This window comes from Triticum aestivum, chromosome 3D (assembly GCF_018294505.1).
Source record: "Triticum aestivum cultivar Chinese Spring chromosome 3D, IWGSC CS RefSeq v2.1, whole genome shotgun sequence".
Taxonomy (NCBI): Eukaryota; Viridiplantae; Streptophyta; class Magnoliopsida; order Poales; family Poaceae; genus Triticum; species Triticum aestivum.
The window spans coordinates 35,129,137-35,152,611 of NC_057802.1; positions in this window are offsets into that span (position 1 = coordinate 35,129,137).

Sequence of the window (23,475 nt, forward strand, 5' to 3'; positions counted from 1 at the left end):
TGTTGATGTAGAAGCCCTCCGTGATCAATGCCCCCTCCGGCGGAGCGCCGGAAAAGGCCCCAAGATGGGATATCACGGGTACAGAAGGTTGCGGCGGTGGAAATAGGGTTTCGTGGTGCTCCTCGATGTTTCAGGGGTATATGAGTATATATAGGAGGAAGAAGTAGGTCGGTGGAGCTACGAGGGGCCCACGAGGGTGGATGGCGCGCCCCGGGGGGTGGGCGCGCCCCCCTGCCTCGTGGCCTCCTTGTTCCTTTCTTGACGTCTACTCCAAGTCCTCTGGATCACGTTTGTTCCAAAAATAACTCTCCTGAAGGTTTCATTCCGTTCGGACTCTGTTTGATATTCCTTTTCTGCGAAACACTGAAATAGGCAAAAAACATCAATTTGGGTTGGGCCTCCGGTTAATAGGTTAGTCCCAAAAATAATATGAAAGTGTATAAATAAGCCCATTAATCATTCAAAACAGAATATATAATAGCATGGAGCAATCAAAAATTATAGATACGTTGGAGACGTATCACGCGCCAGTTTTTTCGCTGAAGCGATTCCAAATTTTCGGCGTCCGCGGCGAAATCTAACTCCCCGCCCCCTCCCCCTACCAAAAGCCACATTTCCCCTCTTTCCACCTTCCTTTCCAAGTTAAAACCTTCACTCCTTGCTTGCAGCGCCACCTCCTCGTCGGCGACCCTCCTTCACGCTGCTCGGCCTCCTCTATCCAGGCAGGTAATCCACTCCCGACCCCCATCCTCCTCCTCCTTCCACATCCCACATGCCCAGACCGCCGGCGCGAGCGCGACACCTTCCACCCAAATCACCGACCCCTCCACCAAATAAGCGCCGGCCTAAGCCATGGTGCACGCAGTATAGCGAGGACCTCATGGAGCTTTGGCAGCGGAGAAGCAAATCACGGCCGCATGCGCGGATGAGGTCGCGATGGTTGCCATTCGTGCCGACCCCCAGATCTTCAAGCAGCACCTTTCCATTTGCTAGCTACGCCGGTTAAGCATGCTCGGTTTACCCGTTGCGTGTGCTGCTCCTTCCTTTTCTTCACAAATTCTAGTGAATTGTGCTATCTAATTTTACTAGGCAATCTGTTGCTCTAGTGTATATGTTCTATATGTCGTGCAATGTGGTGCTCACTTATTAACTGTTTTGTTAATTAGTTGTCATCTTCAGTTAACTGTTTGGTTCAATTCTGCAAATGTGATGTTCAATTCTTCAGGCTGCAATTTTGTATTGTCTTCCGTGTGAGAAATAAATCGAATTTATCTTTACAAAATTGTGGGTGCATTCTCTTATTGTATACCATGTGAGGAATAAATTGAATTTGGCTGTAGTAAATACATGAGAAACAAATAAAATTTCTACAATTGGCTATAGTTAACTGTTTGGTTAACTGTCTGATCTTCTATTAGGAGTATGTTATATTCTGCAATGTGGTGCTCAGTTAATGTTTGGTTCATTTGTTGTGTTGTTTAGTTAACCGCTTGGTTCAATTCTGCAATGCAAGGTCCAATTGTCGTGGGTAGAATTTTGTATTATTGTGCATGTGAGGAATAAATCAGATTTGGCTACACTTAATACATGAGAAACATATAAAAGTGCTATATTTCCTAGTTCTTAATTATGCTTGGTTTGGGTAAATGGGTTTTCCGTGTGGCTTGAATTAATCTATTGAATCTGCAATGTGCTTATTTATCATCAACATATTTTACTGATAGCATGCAAACCCTTACTTAACCTGATGACTAACTACCTTATATGTGTTGCAGGGAAACAACGGGAAGCACTGAGGTTTACAATCGAGGTTAGCATGTGCATGGTCCGTTGTCTAATAGCACGTTATTGTGCAATTGCAGGAACCATTCTAATATTTAGGTTTTTAACAATTTGGTCTTGCACATGTAGGTCCTGCTGTCAAAGGTTTTGACCCACTGTTCGACCCTTTTTGCATATGGGGAAATGAGTTGTCCATGAATATCAATCAAATCAAGAAACTCACAAAGATTGTTAGGATAAAGAAATTAGCGAAGATATTTATGCACAATGAACAAGACACATCAGTTCACTACAAGATGGTACTAAGTATTATACCTTGCCTTTTTTTTATTCCTTTGCCCCATTTTCAATATAGAGAAGATATTTATGCACATCCTTGTTTTCAGGCCTTTCCAAAGCAGTTCACTGATGATTACCTCTCAAACCACCTCTATGGTCAGGAGGCGAGGAAGGTTTTCATACAACACCCACGGTTCAATATTGAAGTGTTCCTGAAAGGACGAAGGACGGACGGTCAATCATCCACAGTCACTGGCCTAAAGTTGCAAAGACCTTCAACATGAATGAAGGCTCAATATTCGCCTTCCGCTTCAGCAATTTTCCAGATGAGATGCATCTGTCTATATAGCGTCTATGATGTTAATTTCGAAAGGTTCTACATGTTGTATGTGGAACTTGTTGCTGGTGCAGTTGTGTAATGGGGTAGCTGAGTGCTGAAGCTATATCATGTTGTACTCTGATGTATTTCAATTATGAAATTCTTCTTCCTTAATATGGAAATGAAATATATTGTGTGCTTAATATGATATGTCAATTAGATTAATAAATGGATTATGAATAATGGATAATTAGCCTGCTAATGGCGAATCAGCCTGCTAATTGGGTTTTGCTATTGCAAATGGTTGTTGAAATAATACCGTGGGCGATGACCTCAGGCAACGCACACAGTTTCTACGAATAAACCGTGTTGGATCAATGAACAATCACACACGACTTTCTCTTGAAAACTTTTGTGTTAGGCCACCTTGCGCAAACGTTTACCACATAAAAACTGTGTGTGATGGACAACCTTCGCCACACAGTTTCTTCTACGGACCATGTGTGATACATTCAATAACGCAAACGATTTAACAGGAAAAATTGTGTGTGATGTACCTGTGAACGGAAACGTTTTCCTTGGAACGACTGTGTGGGATGTACATACGAACGGAAATGTTTAGCGGGGACTGACTGTGTGGGATGTACTTGCGACTGGAAACAATTTTGCCGTATAATTGTATTTTTTCTATCTCTACTGTATGTATTTCCGTATTTGAGCGCTCGCGTGCCGAACATGTGTGCCAGGAGGGCATATCCCCGACAGTTTATGGATTGTGTGGGAAGGACCCCCCTATCGCCCACACTCACTTGGAGACGGGTACAAATGCCGTCGCGGAAAGGGGTTTCAAACCGTTTGTTTAGGACCGACGCGCACCAGTGAATAAATGCATGAAAAATAGAAAATGAAGGTAGAAAGTGTTGAAAGTTGATGACGTGGCTTTGAATGGTGCATAATGAACGCACAAAAAGTCTGGAGTTGTAATAAGTTTAGAAAAATGAAGTGCCTTTGTAAAATATGAGTTTTCGTCCGAAACCCTGGTACTTCGAAAGAGATTGTCTAGTTTGTACACAAAGTGCATCCAGTTTTTGCCGTAACCCTCTCAACTTTATTGCACATGCTATGCGGGTGCAATGATGATACCATGCCAAGTTTCAACCTTTTTAGAGTTCATTTGTAGTGCTTTCTAATTTCAGGGTCATTTAGCTCAAAACAAATCAGTAAATGCATGAAAAATAGCAGATGGAAGTAGAAAGGGTTGAAAGTTGATGACGTGGCTTTGAATGGTGCATAATGAGCGCACAAAAAGTGTGGAGTTCTAATAAGTTCAAAAAAATGAAGTGCCTTTGTAACAGATGAGTTTTCGTCCGAAACCCTGATACTTTGAAAGAGATTGTCCAGTTTGTACACGAAGTTTATCCTGTTTTTGCCGTAACCTTCTCAACTTTTGTCCACATGCTATGTGGTTGAAATTATGATACCATGCCAAGTTTCAACTATTTCAGAGTTCATTTGTAGTGCTTTTCTATTTCAAGGTCATTTAGGTCAAAACAGAATAGTAAATGCATGAAAAACAGAAAATAAAGGCAGAAAGGGTTGAAAGTTGATGACGTGGCTTTGAATGGTGCATAATGAACGCACAAAAAGTCTGGAGTTGTAATGAGTTTAATAAAATGAGGTGCCTTTGTAACAGATAAGTTTTCGTGTGAAACCCTGATACTTCGAAAGAGGTTGTCCAGTTTGTACACAAAGTGCATCCAATTTTTGCCGTAACCCTCTCAACTTTATTGCACATGCTATGTGGGTGCAATGATGATACCATGCCAAGTTTCAACCTTTTTAGAGTTCATTTGTAGTGCTTTTCAATTTCAGGGTCATTTAGCTCAAAACAAATCAGTAAATGCATGAAAAATAGCAAATGGAAGTAGAAAGGGTTGAAAGTTGATGACGTGGCTTTGAATGGTGCATAACGAGCGCACAAAAATTCTGGAGTTCTAATAAGTTCAAAAAAATGAAGTGCCTTTGTAACAAATGAGTTTTCGTCCGAAACCCTGATACTTCGAAAGAGATTGTCCAGTTTGTACACGAAGTTTATCCTGTTTTTGCCGTAACCTTCTCAACTTTTGTCCCCATGCTATGTAGTTGAAATTATGATACCATGCCAAGTTTCAACCATTTCAGAGTTCATTTGTAGTGATTTTCTATTTCAGGGTCATTTAGCTCAAAACCAAATAGTAAATGCATGAAAAACATAAAATAACGGCAGAAAGGGCTGAAAGCTGATGATGTGGCTTTCAATGGTGCATAATGAACGCACAAAAATTCCAAAGTTGTAATAAGTTTAAAAACATTAGGTGCCTTTGTAACAGATAAGTTTTCGTCTGAAACCCTGATACTTCGAAAGAGATTGTCCATTTTGTACACGAAGTGCATCCAGTTTTTGTCGTAACCGTCTCTACTTTTTTGCACATGCTTTGTGGGTAGAATGATGATACCATGCCAACTTTCAACCTTTTCAGAGTTGATTTGTAGTGCTTTTCAATTTCAGGGTCATTTACCTCAAAACAAATCAGTAAATGCATGAAAATAGCAAATGAAGGCAGAAAGGGTTGAAAGTTGATGACGTGGCTTTGAATGGTGCATAATGAACGCATAAAAATCCTGGAGTTATAGTAAGTTTAAACAATTGAAGTGCCTTTGTAATAGATGAGTTTTCGTCTGAAACCCTGATATTTCGAAAGAGATTGTCCAGTTTGTACACGAAGTGCATCCAATTTTTGCCGTAACCCTCTCAACTTTTTTGCAATGCTATGTGGGTGAAATGATGATACCATGCCAAGTTTCAACCTTTTCAGAGTTCATTTGTAGTGCTTTTCAATTTCAGGATCATTTAGCACAAAAAAATCAGTAAATGCATGAAAAATAGAAAATGAAGGCAGAAAGGGTTGAAAGTTGATGACGTGGCTTTGAATGGTGCATAATGAACGCACAAAAACTCTGGAGTTGTAATAAGTTTAAAAAAATGAAGTGCCTTTGTAACAGATGAGTTTTCGTCCGAAACCCTGATACTTCGAAAAAGATTGTCCTGTTTGTACACGAAGTGCATCCAGTTTTTGCCATAACCCTCTGAACTTTTTTGCACATGCTATGTTGGTGAAATGATGATACCTTGCCATGTTTCAACCTTTTCAAAGTTCATTTGTAGTGCTTTTCAATTTCAGGTTCATTTGGCTCAAAACAAGTCAGTAAATGCATGAAAAATAGAAAATGAAGGCAGAAAGGGTTGAAAGTTGATGACGTGGCTTTGAATGGTGCATACTGAACGCACAAAAAGTATGGAGTTGAAATAAGTTTAAAGAAATGAAGTGCCTTTGTAACAGATGAGTTTTCGTCCGAAACCCTGATACTTCGAAAGAGATTGTCCAGTTTGTACACGAAGTGCATCCAGTTTTTGCCGTAACCCTCTCTACTTTTTTGCACATGCTTAGCTTCAGGCTTAGATTTTGCCGTAAATGAAGGAGAGGTGCAATGCTCACCTACACGTTGCTTAGCTTCAGGCCTTGACAAAGGACACATAGACCCGTGCAGTCTACACCATTTCCTAAAGGCCTGAAGTTGTAATAAGTTTGGCGAGAGGAGAGAGTGAGGGGCGGCCGGCGGGGGAGGACCGGCACGGGGGGATTGAGCTAGGGGGAGATCGAGTGAGTGTGAGTGTGGGTGTGAGTGGAGAGAGGAGAGAGTGAGGGGCAGCCACTACTAGGGAAAACCTTAACAGTAGCGCGTGTTTAAAGCCTATCAGTAGCGCGGGGTGTAGCGCTACTAGTAAGGCACTACAGCTAAAGGTTAGCTGTAGCGTGGGTTGGACTATGCTACTGCTATATCGACTTAGTAGCAGCGCTTTGTACTATGAGCGCTACTGGTAATTAGTAGTAGCGCTTCTCCTAGCATGCGCTACTACTATTATTCCGTATTTCTTTTTTATTTCATGTTGTATCCATACACCTTTATACAAGTTTTCATACCGCAGCAATTTAGAGAATGAGTTTACATCATAATGAGTTATTACATCACTAGGAGAAAGAACCGTGGACTAGTTTCAAGTGGATGGACATCCACTTGAAACTAATCCGCGGTTCTTTCACCCAATGATATAATATATCATCATCATCATATCATTAACAACTTATCATCATAATACATCATTGTCATATAACACCTCCTCATGATCATTGTTTTCATCAATGAGACATCACATACAAGTTGGTCACTAGACATAATCACAACTACTCATCATCATCAACTCTCATAAACATATTGTACCTCATCAATGAGACATCACATACAAGTTGGTCACTAGCCATAATCACAACTACTCATCATCATCGCCATCGGTGTAGTACGTTCTGTCTACCATGTTCCACACATTGTTTGAAGAATGAAAATGAGCTGTCAACGGAAATAAGCTGTCAACTATTTTGAAATAAACAATATAAATTAGTTAATAACTATGTTTGAGAAACTCACATACCGGTAGAACTGGAAGCGTATCAACAAGGACCCAAATGTCCATATTGTCTTGGTCGATGTCAGGATCACCAAGATCCATGGTGACAAGCATACCCTCATAAAAACCATACATCTTTCAAAGTGCTTCCCAATTTTTGCAACCAAAATGGGTTACGCTCTCAGAATTATACAGATTTACTTCAAAATCCATACCATGATGAGTCCTTAGGTGAATTTTCTTTGTTTTGAAATTTTCTTGGTCTTCAAAATCCATCCTCTCCAAGACATAGCGTCTTGCATGGCATGGGATAAGCTACTCGAATTGTAAAAGATGAAAATTACATGTTGAAATAGTTGAAGTCATGCTTAATTACGAAAAAAACACTTGTCGTCGTTGCGTACCGTTTCAACATCGAAGGTCTCCTCGAGCTTAATGCTGAAGCGTCGATCTTCGTCCAGGTGAGGCCTGTCGTGCAGACCTCGATCGTCGTGGCACCAGCTGCACTCCCCTGGGAGACTTTCGTCGTCCGATGACGACATTTCCTACGTTCATAATTCAAAGATTAAACTTGTACAATTAAATATATGTACCACAAAAACTAAATTAGATCATTATTATTCATCACGAGTTGACTATCGGTCTGTCGAGTCTTTTCTTTAAAACTCTCAGCTCAGGTGGTGTATACATTCGACCGTTGCTGATGGTCGCTCCTCCTTTCCTTCCCAAGTCACTACTAGGAAAAGGGCTATAGCTAATACGGACATTAATGGCACACCACATATGTGGTGCACCATGTGTAGGTACGCCATTAGTGTCCATATCACTAATGTCACACCACACCCACGGTGCGCCACTACTAACAATTTTTTTCCAAAACTACAAATGGTGCACCAGGGCATACTGCGCCATTACTAGTTTTAACTAGTAATGGCGCACCACACACTCTGTGCGCCACTACTAACAAATTTTTTTACTTTTTTTTCAAAACTAGTAATGGCGCCCCACGGTATAGTGCGCCATTACTAGTTCAAACTAGTAATGGCGCACCACGGTATAGTGCGCCATTACTAGTTCAAACTAGTAATGGCGCACCACAACCACGGTGCGCCACTACTAACAATTATTATTTTTAATTTTTTTTGCAAAACTAGTAATGGTGTACCACGTAACAGGTGCGCCATTAGTAACCAGGGTTACTAATGGAGCATTGTTAGGTGGTGCGCCATTGGTAACCTAAGAGCAGCTAGATATTTTGGACAGCCACCTACCACACTCACTTTCCCCACTTCATTCTCTCCACCTCCTCCTCCAAGCTTGTCTCGGCTGCCTCCTCCTCCTCACCTCATTTGCACCATAGATTCACCCAAATTAAGTGGTTAAATTTCCTTTTTTTGATAGGTAAGTAAGGGGAAAGCTTTCTTTATGTTGTAGATCTACTTTTTCTCCCTCCAACAACGTGCACATGCACTTATTATGGCCTAGATCTACGTATGTTTGTGGTGTTGCATATGTTTCTGGTGTTGCATATGTTTGTGTTTGCAGGTACGGGTATTTGAAATGCGATAGTTGCCAATATTTTGCCGGAATGTTGATTCATTTCCGTTTCGGCGAGAATTTGGCACTATGCATTCTTTTTGGTCCTATTTTTAGGCAAAGTCATGCCAAAAAAATTTGGTTCTAAAATATCGTTTTGCTCTACCCCGCAGGCTACCATGGTCCGCACGATGACCGAAGGCATCATGAATAGGTTTTTGAGCTCTGCGAAGGCCGAGATGCTTCAAAAGAACGAGACGGAGATAAGATGTCCGTGTCGAAGATGCAAGCTGAAGAGCCTTATGGACCCGGATTCCGTACAGGTGCGGGACCACCTGCTCTTGCATGGTTTCATGGATGGCTATCGGTGGCAAGGTGATGAAGATGATTATGAAGTCGTCCATAGAGGCCGGGCAAGAAATGAGGAAGGGCAGCAAGACAACCGCGGCGAGGGCGGGCGAGAAGACGAAGAATCTCCAGGACATGATCACGAAGTAGATGTAGTACACAGTCATCATGTAGAAGATGCCGGACATGATGATGAGGAAGATGCCGGAGCAGACGAAGGGCATGATCATGAAGATGAAGATGCCGGAGCAAACGACGATGGACCATCGATGGGCTGGGTGCAGGACCCTCATATTCAAGAGCTGCTTCTCAAGCAGACGGATAACGCAAGAGCTGCCGCCCGAGAGAAAGCCAAGCTGGATCAACTGGAGATAGACGCGGTTACTCCATTGTATGAAGGATGCAGGCCCGAGGATATCCGCCTGAAAGTAACGCTCATGGCTCTGGAGATGAAGGTAAAACACAAAATGACCGACGCATGCTTCGACGAGAACATGTCATTCTGGCACGAACGTCTTCCCAAGGGGAACAAGTGCCCGACCAGTTTCGAGGAGGCGAAGAAAATCGTGTGTCCTATGGATTTACCGCACGTGAAATACCATGTGTGCATGAACAATTGCATCATTTATTGGGACGAGCACGCGGAGTCTACCATATGTCCGGTGTGCGGCGTTACTCGATACAAGAAGAGGAAGAAAGCTCCTCGAAAAGTGGTGTTGTACTTTCCGATCACTCCTCGTTTGCAGCGGTATTTCGCGGACCCTAAGCTATCAAAGCTCCTACGTTGGCACGCGGATAGGGAGGAGAAGAAGCGAGAAGATGACGGAAATGATCCGGAGATAAATAAAAAAGACAAGATGTTGAGTCACCCTAAGGATGCGAGCCAGTGGCAAGCGTTGAACTTCGAACACCCAGAATTTGGGGACGATCCAAGGAACGTCATAATGGGCACGAGCACCGATGGAGTCAATCCGTTTGGCAGCCAAAGAAGCACACATAGCACCTGGCCTGTGTTTGTGTGGATGTACAACCCTCCCCCCAGGTTGTGCATGAATAGGAAGTACATTCACATGAGTATGCTAATTGAAGGGCCGAAACAACCAGGGAACGACATCAATCTGTATCTGGGGCTGCAGAAAGAGGAGCTAGACACGCTGTGGAAAACGCCGGCCAATACATGGGACGCCGAAGAGAAAGAATATTTCCCTATGAGAGCCGCACTGCTCACGACGGTGCACGACTATCTCGGTTACGGATATGTCGCGGGGCAGGTGGTCCACGGATTTTCTGGATGCGTCAGGTGCATTGATGACACAACGTATCGCCAGCTAGATAGAGATACCGGGTCTTCGAAAACCGTGTTCATGGGACATCGAAGGTGGCTTCGCGACGATGACTCATGGAGAAAACGCATGGATCTGTTCGATGGTGAAACCGAACCCCGAAGACGCCCGCGTACGAGGAGCGGCGAGGAAATAGACGAGTTGTTGAAAAATTGGAAAGAGTGCCCAGAGCCGGGAAAGAAGCGAAAGGCGCCAGAGCCGCTGCTGAAGGTATGGAAAACGAGGTCTGTTTTCTGGGACTTGCCGTACTGGAAGATCCTCCGTGTGCCTCACGGCCTTGATGTCATGCATATCACGTAGAACGTGTGCGAGAGTTTGCTTGGTACCCTGCTCAACATGCCAGAGAGGACCAAAGATGGGCCGAACGCAAGGGCAGACTTGAAATCAATGGGCATCAGGGAGGAGCTTCACGCTAATAATGATGATGATGATGATGATGATGAGGCGAAGGACACGGAAAGTCGTCGCAAAGGCAAAAAGGCCAAGAAGATCGGAAATGACTTCCCTCCCACGTGCTTCACTCTAAGTCAGGAGGAGATCGAGCAGTTTTTCACCTGGCTCGTAGGAGTAAAACTTCCTTACGGTTACGCGGGGAAGATAAGTAGATACCTAGACTCAGCGAAGCAGAAGTTCAGCGGGATGAAGTCTCGCGACTGTCACGTGCTGATGATGCAGATACTTCCAGTTGCAGTCCGTGGGATCATGGACGTGCACGTCCGTGAAACGCTATTTTGCCTATGCAACTTTTTCGACGTCATCTCTCGGAAGTCGGTTGGTGTGAGGCAACTCAAAAGGCTACAGGAAGATATCGTGGTGATACTATGCGACCTTCAGATGTACTTCCCGCCCGCATTGTTCAACGTTATGGTGCATCTGCTGGTCCATATCGTAGAGGATATCATCCAACTCGGGCCGATGTTCCTGCACAGCATGATGCCGTTCGAAAGGATGAATGGTGTCATCAAAGGATACGTTCGCAACATGTCACATCCAGAGGGAAGCATAGCCAGGGGCTTTCTGTCCGAAGAGTGCATCTCCTACTGCACGAATTATCTAGGCATCGAGAACCCCATTGGTCTGCCCGTCAACAGGGACCTCGGCAGGCTCGCTGGATGGGGTCACCGTGAGGGTCGCCACGAAATGCATGTCAACTTCGAGGGTCGACTCGCCGACTTTGAAAGAGCAAACCTAGTCGCGTTACAACACATAGACATGGTCGATCCTTGGGTGGTAGAGCACAAAACCTTTATTGAGAAGACGTACAATGACCGAGGCCAACAGAGGACGGACGGAGATATAATCAAAGAGCACAACTCATGTTTCACGTGTTGGTTCAAGGAGAAGCTTCTGTCGTACCCTTTACATGAGGATTCTTCCGCGGAAGAAAAACTCATATTCTCCTTGTCACAGGGCGCCGAGCACAACCTGATGACCTATGAGGCGTACGATATCAACGGCTACACATTCTACGCCGAGGACAAGGACATGAAGAGCGATGGTTATCAGAAATCCGGGGTAACGATGGAATCCTACACCGGTAACGGCAAGGACAGATACTACGGAAGGATCAAGGAGATCTGGGAGCAGAGCTACGCTGGAGAGAAGGTCCCGATGTTCCGTGTCAGATGGGCCAAGAGCGTCCTAAAAGAAGACCGGTATTTCACCACCATGGTTATACCCGAAGCCAAATCCAAGACCGCGGGCGCAAACGTCACCGCAAAAAATGAGCCATGGGTACTGGCTTCCCAAGTGGACCAATGCTTCTTCATTACCGACCCATCAAAGCCCAGTCGTGTTGTCGTGAGGAGAGGCAAAAGGAAGATCATCGGAATGGATGGAGTCGCCAATGAGCAAGACTTCGACAAGTACGGCGACCCGAAGATGGAACATGACGACGACGATGAAGTGCCATACACCACAAGAAGAAGCAGGACCACCCTACCTAAAGGACGTCCGTTCAACAGAAGAATTCCATTTGCGAAAAAGAAGGGCAAGAAGTGTGAAAAGATAGCTAGCTAAGATCGATTGTATTTAAATTGTAGTCTTCATTTCTCGATTGTATTTCGACATATTGAAATGATATTTCTTCTGTTCTAGTCCTCATGAATATTTATTTATGTTTATTCTGGTATTTATGTTTATTCTGGTATACCAATTTTAAAATGTTTATTCTGGTATTGAATTTCTAACTCATAAAAAGTATTGAATTTGTTAATATTTTTTGAACTCATGATTTTTTCTAAATTTCATGGGCACGTTTTGAATTCATGAATATTTTTTCAAATTTGATGATATTTTTGCATATTCATAAATTTTTTACCAGTTCACAAATGAATGCAATTAAAAATCCAAAAAAACAAATTTGATGATATTCTTTCAAATATTTTCAAATAACAAATTTGATGATATTTTCAAATAATAGATTTGATGATATTTTTTCATATTCATAAATATTTTCAAATAACAAATTTGATGATATTTTTTCACATTCATAAATGTGTTCAAATTTGATCATCGTTTTCTAAAAAATTATTAGATGCAACAGAAAATAATAATAAAAAAGTTAGTAATGGCGCACCAGGAGAAGGTGCGCCATTGCTATCAAGGTACTTATGGCGCACCCCTAGATGGTGCGCCATTGGTATACCAATTTTTATGATATTTTTTCAAATATTTTCAAATAACAAATTTGATGATATTTTCAAATAACAAATTTGATGATATTTTTCATAGGGATAATTAGATTTATGCACCTAGTTGTGTCCCACTCGTCTGTTTTACCCCTAATTCCCAAAAGTCGTCGGTTCTGTCCAAGTCACTTTGCTCCTCTTATGCTTTTGCCCTTTGACCGTTTGACCGTCAGTTTGAAAACTTCATAACTAATTCATACTAAATCATAAAAGTGCAAATAAGATACCAAAATGTTCGGAAAAACAACACCTATATGTCAGTGTCATTTGCATTCATGAAAACAGTGTTGGAAAGTGCACATCCGAGTTTTAGCTCTTTTGATACCACCATGAATAGTAAAATCTAAAAAATTCAAAAAAATTCAAAAAAAATATGGTGGCAAAGAACGACAAATGTTCTAAGTGCTTGCCAAGTTTCATTAGGGAACGACCTTCGTGGAACTGGTGGCAAAACATAATCTATTTTGGAGTGCTGATTGTTTTTTTTTGCCGCGGCACCCACAAATGTTATTCCCTAATGAAACTTGGCAGGGACTTAAAACATTTGTCATTCTTTGCCACCAATTTTTTTTGATTTTTTTGAACTTTTTTAGATTTTACTATTCATGGTGGTAGCATAAGAGCTAGAACTCGGATGGGCACTTTCCAACACTTTTTCATGAATGCAAATGACACTAACATATAGGTGATGTTTTTCCGAACATTTTGGTATCTTGTTTGCATTTTTCTGATTTAGTATGAATTAGCTATGAAGTTTTCAAACTAACGGTCAAGTGGTCAAAGGGCAAAAGCATAAGAGGAGCAAAATGACTTGGACAAAACTAGTGACTTTTGGGAATTAGGGGTAAAACAGACGAGTGGGACACAACTAGGGGCATAAATCTAATTATCCCTTTTTCATGTTCATAAATATTTTCAAATAACAAATTTGATGATATTTTTTCACATTCATAAATGTTTTCAAATTTGATCGTCATTTTCTAAAAAATTATTAGATGCAACTAAAAAAAAAGTTAGTAATGGCGCACCAAGGGAAGGTGCGCCATTGCTATCACTGTGTTTATGGCGCACCCCTAGATGGTGCGCCATTGCTAACCTTCCCCCCTCTATGTAGGTGTGTTATGTCCATCTCGCTGTCCCTCCCTCGCCAGACCCCCCGCGCCCGCTCCACCGCCGCCGCCGACCCCCCACACCCGACGACCCCCGCGCCCGCTCCGCCGCCGGAGTCGCCGCCGGAGCACTAGGAGGAGGAGGCCCGCGTCCACCAGGAGAGGAGGCCCGAGCACCTCGCGACCTCCCCGCCATCTATCCCCGCCTCCCCCAAGCTCGCCGTCTCCACCCTCCGTCATCTCCGCTCCGGCCACCACCTCATCGTGGTCAGGTAATCTTCATTGCCGTCCTCCCTCTGCCTCTCTTCTCCTCTCTTCCTCCTCTCCTCCCTCCCGGTCATGCCCTCTTCTTCTCTCTTTTGCTAGGTTTAGGTCAAATCCCTCTCGAATTTAGGTCAAATTAGGTTCAAAAATTGCTAATTTTGGTCAAATTAGCAAGTGTCCATCTTCTTGCTCGTAGCAAGTGTCCATCTTCCTGTGTAGGCATGGCGATGATTTTTTTGAATGGGGATTAATTTAGGAACCAAACATTGGTCAGATGGGCCTCCTAATCATGTTAAATCCAAAGTTGCTAAATACAATCTTTACGTTGAATTGGTGTCATGTAGGAGCAAATACCTGGGGTTTTAGACCTTTTTTAGGCAACACAGTGGGTGATCTTACAACTGCATTTTTTCAAAGATAAAAATTGTACCATCTACTTATCTACTTATGAGATCAGTAAAACCAGTGCTAGAAATCAATTAGAAATTGCTTCGCTCCTCTTCTTTCTGCTCCTTACCTAGACATAAACTTGGCAAGTTTTAGCAACAAGAATACAAATGATAGTCACTGCAGCTGCACATGATCTCTGCTAGTTATAAAAATTCAATGCTTGTCCTATGTTTTCTGTCAGGGTATTGTTCAGGAAGCTTGCTTGAGTTTGTGTCCTTTAATGTGTAAATCTGCAGTTCTAGCCACTGTTTGCAGTTCTAGCAACTCCTTGCTGCTAGTTCCTCAAGGAGTTCTACTCAAAATTAGCTCAACAAGTTGCATCTGGCTTTTACAAAGTTGTTTTGGCTTAAGAGGATAAGTTGTTGTATATACTGTCATAAAATTTGCTTCATATGCGTGTATCTGGGTGCTAAAATCACTTTTGTTAGAGCTTTATTATTTCAGCAAAACTGATAGATTTGGTTCATTGATATGCTTCCTCTTATCTTCTTTGGCAAGAGGCCGAGAGGTGGTAGCAGATAGATTTAGTTCATTGGTAGAGATAAATTTTGTTATTTGGTCAACTTAGAGATCTTGTTCCTTGACCATAACCAATTATTTGACCAAACTTTTTTTCCTATTTAGAGCGAAACATGGCCCACAACGATGAGGCCGGCAGTTCGGGCAAGGCATTCTAGGAGCTGTCCCAGGAGATGGAGGAAGAACCTCACCGCTATGAGGACGCCGCGGAAGACACCGATCCTGACTACACAACCCCTAGTGGCGTCGGGGATGACACCACTGATGGTGCCGCCGAGGATGCCACCACTAATGATGGCAGCACACGCATAGATGGCAGCCAACCGAAGAGGCAACAGAAGGACCGGCGCCTGAACGTGCTCGGCACCGTCAAGGAGGAATTTGCTGAAGTGTCCTCCGGTGGGCATCCAACGGCGCCCAAAGAATTAGTCAAGGGGTACGTGGGACAGCTCGGGTGCATTCTCCGGAGCACCGTCTCGATCAACACCGAGAACCTAAGGCATCATGACCGAGGGAATTTGTGCAACCTCCTCTTCACGAAGCTGCACGAACGATACAAGTTCCCCGGTGAATTCGCAAACACACGCCTCTCAGGGAATAAAGTGAACAGTGCCGCCCTCACGAAGATGAGCACGGCCCTGGCTACCTGGAGAGCCGCGGTGAAGAGAAGGATTGAAAAAGGTGATAGTTATGAGAAGATAAAGGAGACAAATCTTTGGATCAATGAAGCTGACTACCTGGAGTTCAAGATCAAGTGCGAGAGCAATGCAACCGCGGAATCAAGTCAGTGGGGGAAAGATATGCGGGACTTGAACTTAGGGTTCCACAAACTCGGTCCCGGCGGTTACAGAGTGGCGGAACCTATATGGGACAAGGAGGACGCGGAGCGTGCCGAGCAAGGCCTACCGCCCCTCTTCGATAAATACTATGACAAGCAGACAAGGAACTATGTCAGGGCCCGGTACAAGATTGAACCGGTAACAAAGGAGCTTACCACGGATCCGAAGACCAAGGAGCTTGAGCTTGTTCTGGTAAGGAATACACCCCCGCGTAATTAGCTCCATATGGTTGCATTCTAATTAATGAAGCCAAATTTCTAAATGGTTCACGTTCCTTCCGCAGGACACTGAAAGCAGTAGCGCGGGGTCGTCTAAGAGCTCCCCTTGGGACACCACTTTAAATAGGGCGTTGAACGTAATGAAAAACAAGGATAAGCTCAGTAAGCCGTCATTAGTTGGTCGTGTGGCCGGCAAAGGCTTGTCCACGAAATGGTCGGAATACTATACCGCTGGGCGAAAGGAGAGAAAGACCAGCTCGGAAAGCCAGGAGCGCGAGGTTCAAGAACTCAAGGCAAAAGTGGCGCGGATTCCAGAGATAGTCGAAGAGCAAGTGCGAGACCAACTGGGAGCGACGATCACCGCCATTGTGCCTACCTTGATTGAGGGGTTGCAGGCGTGGATTGCGGGCGGCCAACAGGGGCCGCCCCCGATTCCCAGCTTCACGGGCAGCTACTCGCACAACACGCCGGCGGCGCCATGGGTGTCTCCGGCGAAGGCGGTATTGGTGTCTCCGGCGCCGGCGCGGGCATTGGAGCTTAATGCACCCGGGTGTGGGAAGAATACGTCGGCCGGCACCTCGGCAGCAAGCGGCCCCTCCGTCACTTGCACGCCCGCCGTTGGCGGTGCCTCGACATTAGCCGAGCTCGACGCCATCACGGTAACTAAGCCTCTCGGCCGATGAATTCATCTCCTTGCCTTTGATTGGGCATCCCTGACGCCCTACATGTTTTTGCAGGGCGCCGCCGACGTTCCATGCACTCTCCTGCACTTCGTGGGCGGCGAGGTGATCGATGTCGCCAAGGCCAGAATCGTTCAACCGGGCAACCCCGTGTTCCACGGTAATCCGATGCCACCCACCGTGTATAGGGTTCAACTGGTTCGGGTGCTGCCGGGCTGCGACGACTTGTTACCTCCATTTCGACCACCTGGGGCCGACGAAGATGATGTGATGACCCTCAGCGCCTGCTTAAGCTGGCCCCTGCTTTGGCCGAAGAGCCAGATTCGTTTGGGGGCGGGGGACACCACCCCATAGACAACACCGCCAGTCGTGCCGGCACCAAGCCATGGCAAGACCGCCGCAACGCTACCGGACATGCCGGACATGCATATGGCACAAGATCCGGACATGCATATGGCACAGGATCCGAACGACGACGACGACGGTACATTTACCAACGTCGATAAGTACTTCAACGAACATGGGTACGCTGACGAATTCTTGGGGCCTCCTTCTCAAGAACCCAACCCTGCAAAAGACGATCGCGATCTAGCTGGTACCGCGGCGAAACCCAATTGCAACAGGCGTCGTCTGTCGTTCAGTTCTCAGGAGACGCCTCCAGCTGCCGCCTTCACCGAGCCTCAGATAGCCGAGGTGCAAAATATTATCAGCCCCAACACACTCAAGAAGGCGGTCTCTGAGCAAAACAAGATCCCATTACAGCAGAAGAAGAAGGGACGGAAAAGAAAGAATAACAAGGGTGCGAGCCAGCCGGCACCGAGTACGATCTGTGCTCAGGACGGGCCACCTTCACCTAAGGATATCTCGAGGAGGGTGCATGTGGCGGGTAGGCCGATGCTACCGACTAATCTGCTCAATGCTGCAACCGGTGCTATGCGGAGTCTGCATGACAGTGTTCTTTCTTTGGAGAAGCGGCGTCTCTCCGAGAATGATGTGGCATACCCGGTTTTCATGGCCAAGGTGCCAGAGGGCAAGGGCTTTGTGGATAGCGCCATCGGGGGTATAATCGTCCTGCGGTTTGATGACATCTTCGCTATGTTTAACCTTCATCCGCTGCACTACACCTTCGTTCGGCTATTTTCGCTGAGTATGGAGATGCGGATCATTAGAGACAAGACCCCGGACATCGTGATAGTTGACCCCTTCTACATGTGTGCCAAGATCTTGGGCAGCGTTGGGGACCGGCAAGTCGCGAGTTCATACCTCGAAGGCGTCATTCTGGCGAACCCAGATAAGGATAACTTCCTCGTGCCTTACTTTCCCGAGTATGTCATCCCCGTGTTCGCCCCGTAACATATGATTTCTTAGATTTTGATCATTCTTTTTTTTCTAACATTCCGTGTTTTGTGCAGTGACACACATTGCACACTCATCCTCTTAAGCCCGAACTATTCAATGGCCACGTATTTCGACTCGGACCATCAGTCGAAGAAAGACTACACAAATATCAAGAAAGTTCTTGATGATGTTCTCCCCGGCTACGCCAAATCTGGAGGCACCTTCAGGTGGCCAATTTTTAGGTACGGCAAGCACGTGTTCACCCACGCAACGACGTTCCCCTGCGTCAAGCAGCCGCCTGACGGTCAGAAGGATGCCTACTACGCCCTCCATCACATGCGGGCGATCGTACGGGACCATAATCACCTTCTGCTACCAAATAGTCTCAAAGATTGGGCCGCACGCTTGTCGGCAATCCAGGACGCGAACCTCAGACAAGAATTCTTTCGCATCCAGTCGGAGTTTGCGGAAATCATCCATCAAGATGTCCTTCGTACCTCGGGGCAGTTCTACCTCAAATATCAACCGTCCAATAGTGAAATAGAAACAACGCTACAAATGCAGGCTGACAACGACCGCACATTCATGACCATCACGAAAGACGACGGCTTCATCCATGCTCCGGTCCCTGAGTCGAGTCGAAAGTAGTGATGCTATGTAGTTCTGAAATATCGATTAGCTCATGTTGTAACTAAACTTTAATGAACGTGTATGTCTCTTTGGTTTGGACAGTCGTTCAACTTATATGTAATCGATGCTATTTATTAGTAGGACCATGAATCGTCCTATTAATGTGTTGCTTTTCTCTTCCGATCCTTTTGTTGCATACTTATATATTGCTTATGTATTGTCTGTGAATTGCTACTAACGTTCTGTTTGTCTAGTGCATAGAGATGCCGTCGTACATCGTGTACAAGGGTAAGGTTCCCGGAGTCTACGACGACTGGGAGGAGTGTCGGAGACAGGTTCACCGTTTCAGCGGTAACAGTTACAAAGGGTACACCACTAGGACGGAGGCGGAAGCTAGATACGCGCGCTATCTAGCGGGAGAGAGGAGGGAGCGGAGGAGGAACCGGATGAAGACCAGTTTCATCGCGATGATGCTCATCGTGACCGTAGCTCTCTTCTATGTGATGGTAGTTTAGATATCGACTTGTAATGTGAAGACAAACTCGCTACTCGCGGTCTCGAGACTTGTAATGTCCTAACTTTGTTCGGTATTTTGAATTCGGAGACTAATATGATGAATTGTATTCGGAGACTAATCTTCTATTGTATTCGATCAATCTGTTGTTTATATGTTGTGTCGTCTATATTCTGTGCAGTAATATATTTTGTAACCCGTGCAAATATCAGAAAAGAAAAAAAATTCCTAATATTCATACTAGTGGCGCACCATACTGCACTTTAGTGGCGCACTGTAATAAACACACTAGTGGCGCATTATCTAGAAGTGCGCCATTAGTAACCCAGAGCACAAGGTAAATATGGCCCCCTGGGAGGCATACTAATGGCGCACTGGTGGACATAGTAATGGCGCACGGTGTGGTGCGCCACTATTATCTGGGATACTAGTGCCGCACCAGAGGTGCGCCATTACTATTTGTTACTAGTGGCGTGTTAATAGTGACGCACCTGTAGTGCGCCATTAATAGCAAAAACAGGTGCGCTACTAACAGCCCTTTTTCTAGTTGTGAGTGCATTACACCAAAATGTCTAGCACACGGGAACACAGGAGAAGTGACCCCCACGACAACAGAGGGGGTTCTTCGTCCTCTCATATATGGTGGTGACTCTCCCTCACTGATTCCTCTCGGACATTTGCGACCGTCGGTGATGGTCGTTACTCCTCCTTCCCCTAGTGCATAACAATTGTCTAGCACAAGGAGAAGAAGGAGAAACGACCCCCACGATAACAGTCGGGATTCTTCGTCCTCTCATATATGGTGGAGCCTCGACAAACTTAAAGTCAACCCGAAATATCGTTTAATTATCTTTCTAGAAAATCCAGGCCACTCGATATTTCCTACATATTTTAGCACAAGTCATGCCAAAATTCACGAAAAAATCCGGCATGACCTTTGCTAAAAAAGGACATATCGAGCGCCTGAAATTTGAAGGAACAGGAATTAATCAACACTCCGGCAAAACATAGGCCACTCGGAGGTGTAACTTGAACATGACCGGCCACTTGGGCAACCACATATCCTATTTGAGCAACACAAGATATACATGTTTTTATCTACATCATATCTTATAGGACTCATATTGACATGGAGATTTGACTGGTCTCACCTCGAGGTCGGAGGGGGTCGGTGACGGGGACGACGGCGGGGATGATGGAGGGGCTCCTTGATTTCTGCAAAAACATAAACCCTATAAGTTATCACTAATACATCCCGAATAGTATCATACATATAACATCACTAATACAACTAAAACCCTAGCGAACGACGGGTATCGACGACGAGGATGCGGGATAGGCATCGTCGACGTCGATGCGGGAATAATTGCTTAAACTAAAAAATAACAACAAATGTGGCATGTTCAACTAGTTCTATTAATTCAACTAGTTCTTACTAAATATAAACTTACTATAAATAGAAATAAACTAGTTATTTTTTCTTTCTATAAATAAATTAGTTCAACTTGTTATATTAATTTTTTACTAAAAATACATTAGTTCTATTAATTCAACTAGTTCTTACTAAAACTAAACTAGTTCAACTACTTTATTAATTTACTTATTAATTATTTTAAACACTTACTAAAAACAGTAAAAAGGCTACATTATACAAAAGTAAAAAAAACTACAGTGAAAAACAGAAAAAAAAAAGATGGAGGGAGGAGGGAAGGGAGGAGGAAGGAGAGAGGAGGAGGGGGAGGAGGCCGGTGGGATCGGAGGAGGGAGGGGCGGCTGGAGGAGGAGGAGGGAGGGGCGGGGTGGAGGGGGAGGGGGCGGCCGGAGGAGGAGGAGGGAAGGGGCGGGGGTGGAGGGGGCGGCCGGAGGAGGAGGGAAGGGGCTGCCGGAGGAGGAGGGATGGGGCAGCCGGAGGAGGAGGAGGGAGAGGGGCGGTGGGAGGAGGGCGGGCGAAGGAGGAGGGGAAGGAGGGAGGAGGGAGTACCTCGGCGAGGAGCAGCGTGGCGGCGGCGGACGACGTACGGGTTCAGCGCGGGCGAGAAAGAGTGAGAGGGAGTGAGTGTGAGAGAGGGTGAACCGCGCTCCAGGATAAGGTAAGTAAGTAGTAGCGCGTTTCAGGGAAATGCGCTACTGCTACGGGTCGTAGCAGTAGCGCTGGTCAGTGGTACGCGCTACTGCTAAGTGGGGCTAGCCATCTGCGCCCTATACAAATATAGCAGCAGCACGGTTTCGCAGAACGCGCTACTGCTAAAGTAGTAGCAGTAGCGCAGTTTATTCAAAAACGCTACTACTAAGTGGAAGTAGCGCCCTGTTTTGTCCAGCGCTACTGCTAAGATGTTGTGTCTAAGGTTTTCCCTAATAGTGAGCCGGTGGGGGGGAGATAGAATGGCTTAGCAGTAGCGCGATACAGTGAAATGCGCTACTGCTAAACGACCTAGCAGTAGCGCCGTTCAGCCAAAACGCGCTACTACTATGTGTAAACATGTAAAAATATACATCAAAAATATATTGATCATCAATGATCTTTTTGTGTACAATCTGAATTGTTAATATGAGTCCTCACCGGTTTAGAAACCGGTGAAGACTCATATTGCGGCCACAAATTCTACACATAGAGTTCAATGAAGACAAGTGGTTGCGATAGTTTGAGAAGTAACATATTTAAGGTCGTAAAAATCCTGTTAGCGGAGCGAGATGGGACTAAAAAACCGCTGCACTAAAAAACTCTAGTACCGGTTTGTGGAATGAACCGGTACTAAAGGTGCTGGTGGGGCCGCAGCCTGACAACATCCTGCCACAACCTCTTTACCGGTACTAAAGGTTCGCCACGAACCGGTACTATTGAGTGCCGCCCGCCTAGCCGTTGAAACCAACACTAATGGTCACATTAGTGCCGGTTCAGTTACAAACCAGGACTAATGTGCTTCACGTTAGGCCCTTTTTCTACTAGTGGTTCATCTCCAAAAACCTTGCGGCGTCTTAAGCATTGCAAGCTCTCAAATACTCCGGACCAAACACTTGCACAATTCCGACTACGAAGCGTTTGACACAGATGATGGCTTGACTCTCACCCATGGCCAGGTGGTCATCAACTAGATCAGCCGGAATACCGTATGCCAACATACGCAAAGCGGTTGTCACCTTTTGAAAGGTGCTATGCTCGAGTTCTTCGGTGGCATTCCTCCTTTGCTGAAAAAACCGATCATGGCTAGCCAGTATCTTTGCAATGCGCCTGAACAACTCGGTGCTCATCCTAAAACAACGCCGGAAGTACGACTCAGGGTATACGGGATTATCTGCAAAATAGTGCCTCATCAATCTGTTGTCGGCATCGATCTTATCCCTGCAAATTTTCTGCCAACCATAACCGAACCACCGTGCTTCGGCTTTTTATTGATGTGCATAGTTAGGATTATTGCAAGGTCCTCCTCCTCTTCAATATCAAATTCCTCCTCCTCCTATTGTCGAACACCTTGTGGGCGCCGAGCGGCAGTGGGCGGCCGGGCTGTAACACCCCGAGAATCAAGCTACAGTAACTCTCTGTGATTAAGCTAATCATGTTTCTAAACAGGGTTTGATCACATTGGAATCACATTTCTTTTCAAACTCCTAATTCAAACTTCAATTAAAATTAAAGTGGAAAATAAAAGTTTTCAAAAATTTAAACAAAAATGTTCGGTGGGTGCCAAATAATACACTGGTAATTATGGTGGAGAAAACACATTTTTATAAAATGCCTAAATACTTTTAAATGAAATAAAACAGAAAAGAAAATAAACAAATAAAAGGAAAATACAAAAGATCACAGAACAAACAAACAAAAAAGAAGAAGAAGGAGAAGCCCCCCACTGGACCCCTGGCCCAACTGGGCCGACACCCGGCCCAGCCGGCCTAGCCCACCTCTCCCACTCGCCCACCCCTTCCCTGTTCCCCCGACCGGGGTCGGAACAGGGGCCGGTCCCCGCCGCACCCCCTCGCCGGCGACGGGGAGGATAAGGACGCCAGCGCCCCCCGCCTCCTCGGGCCCCTCTCCCACTCGCCCCCGCTCACCTCTCGGCCTCTGCGCCTCTCTCTTCCCCCCCCCCCAAGATCCGCGCCGCTCCTTCCTTGCCCACG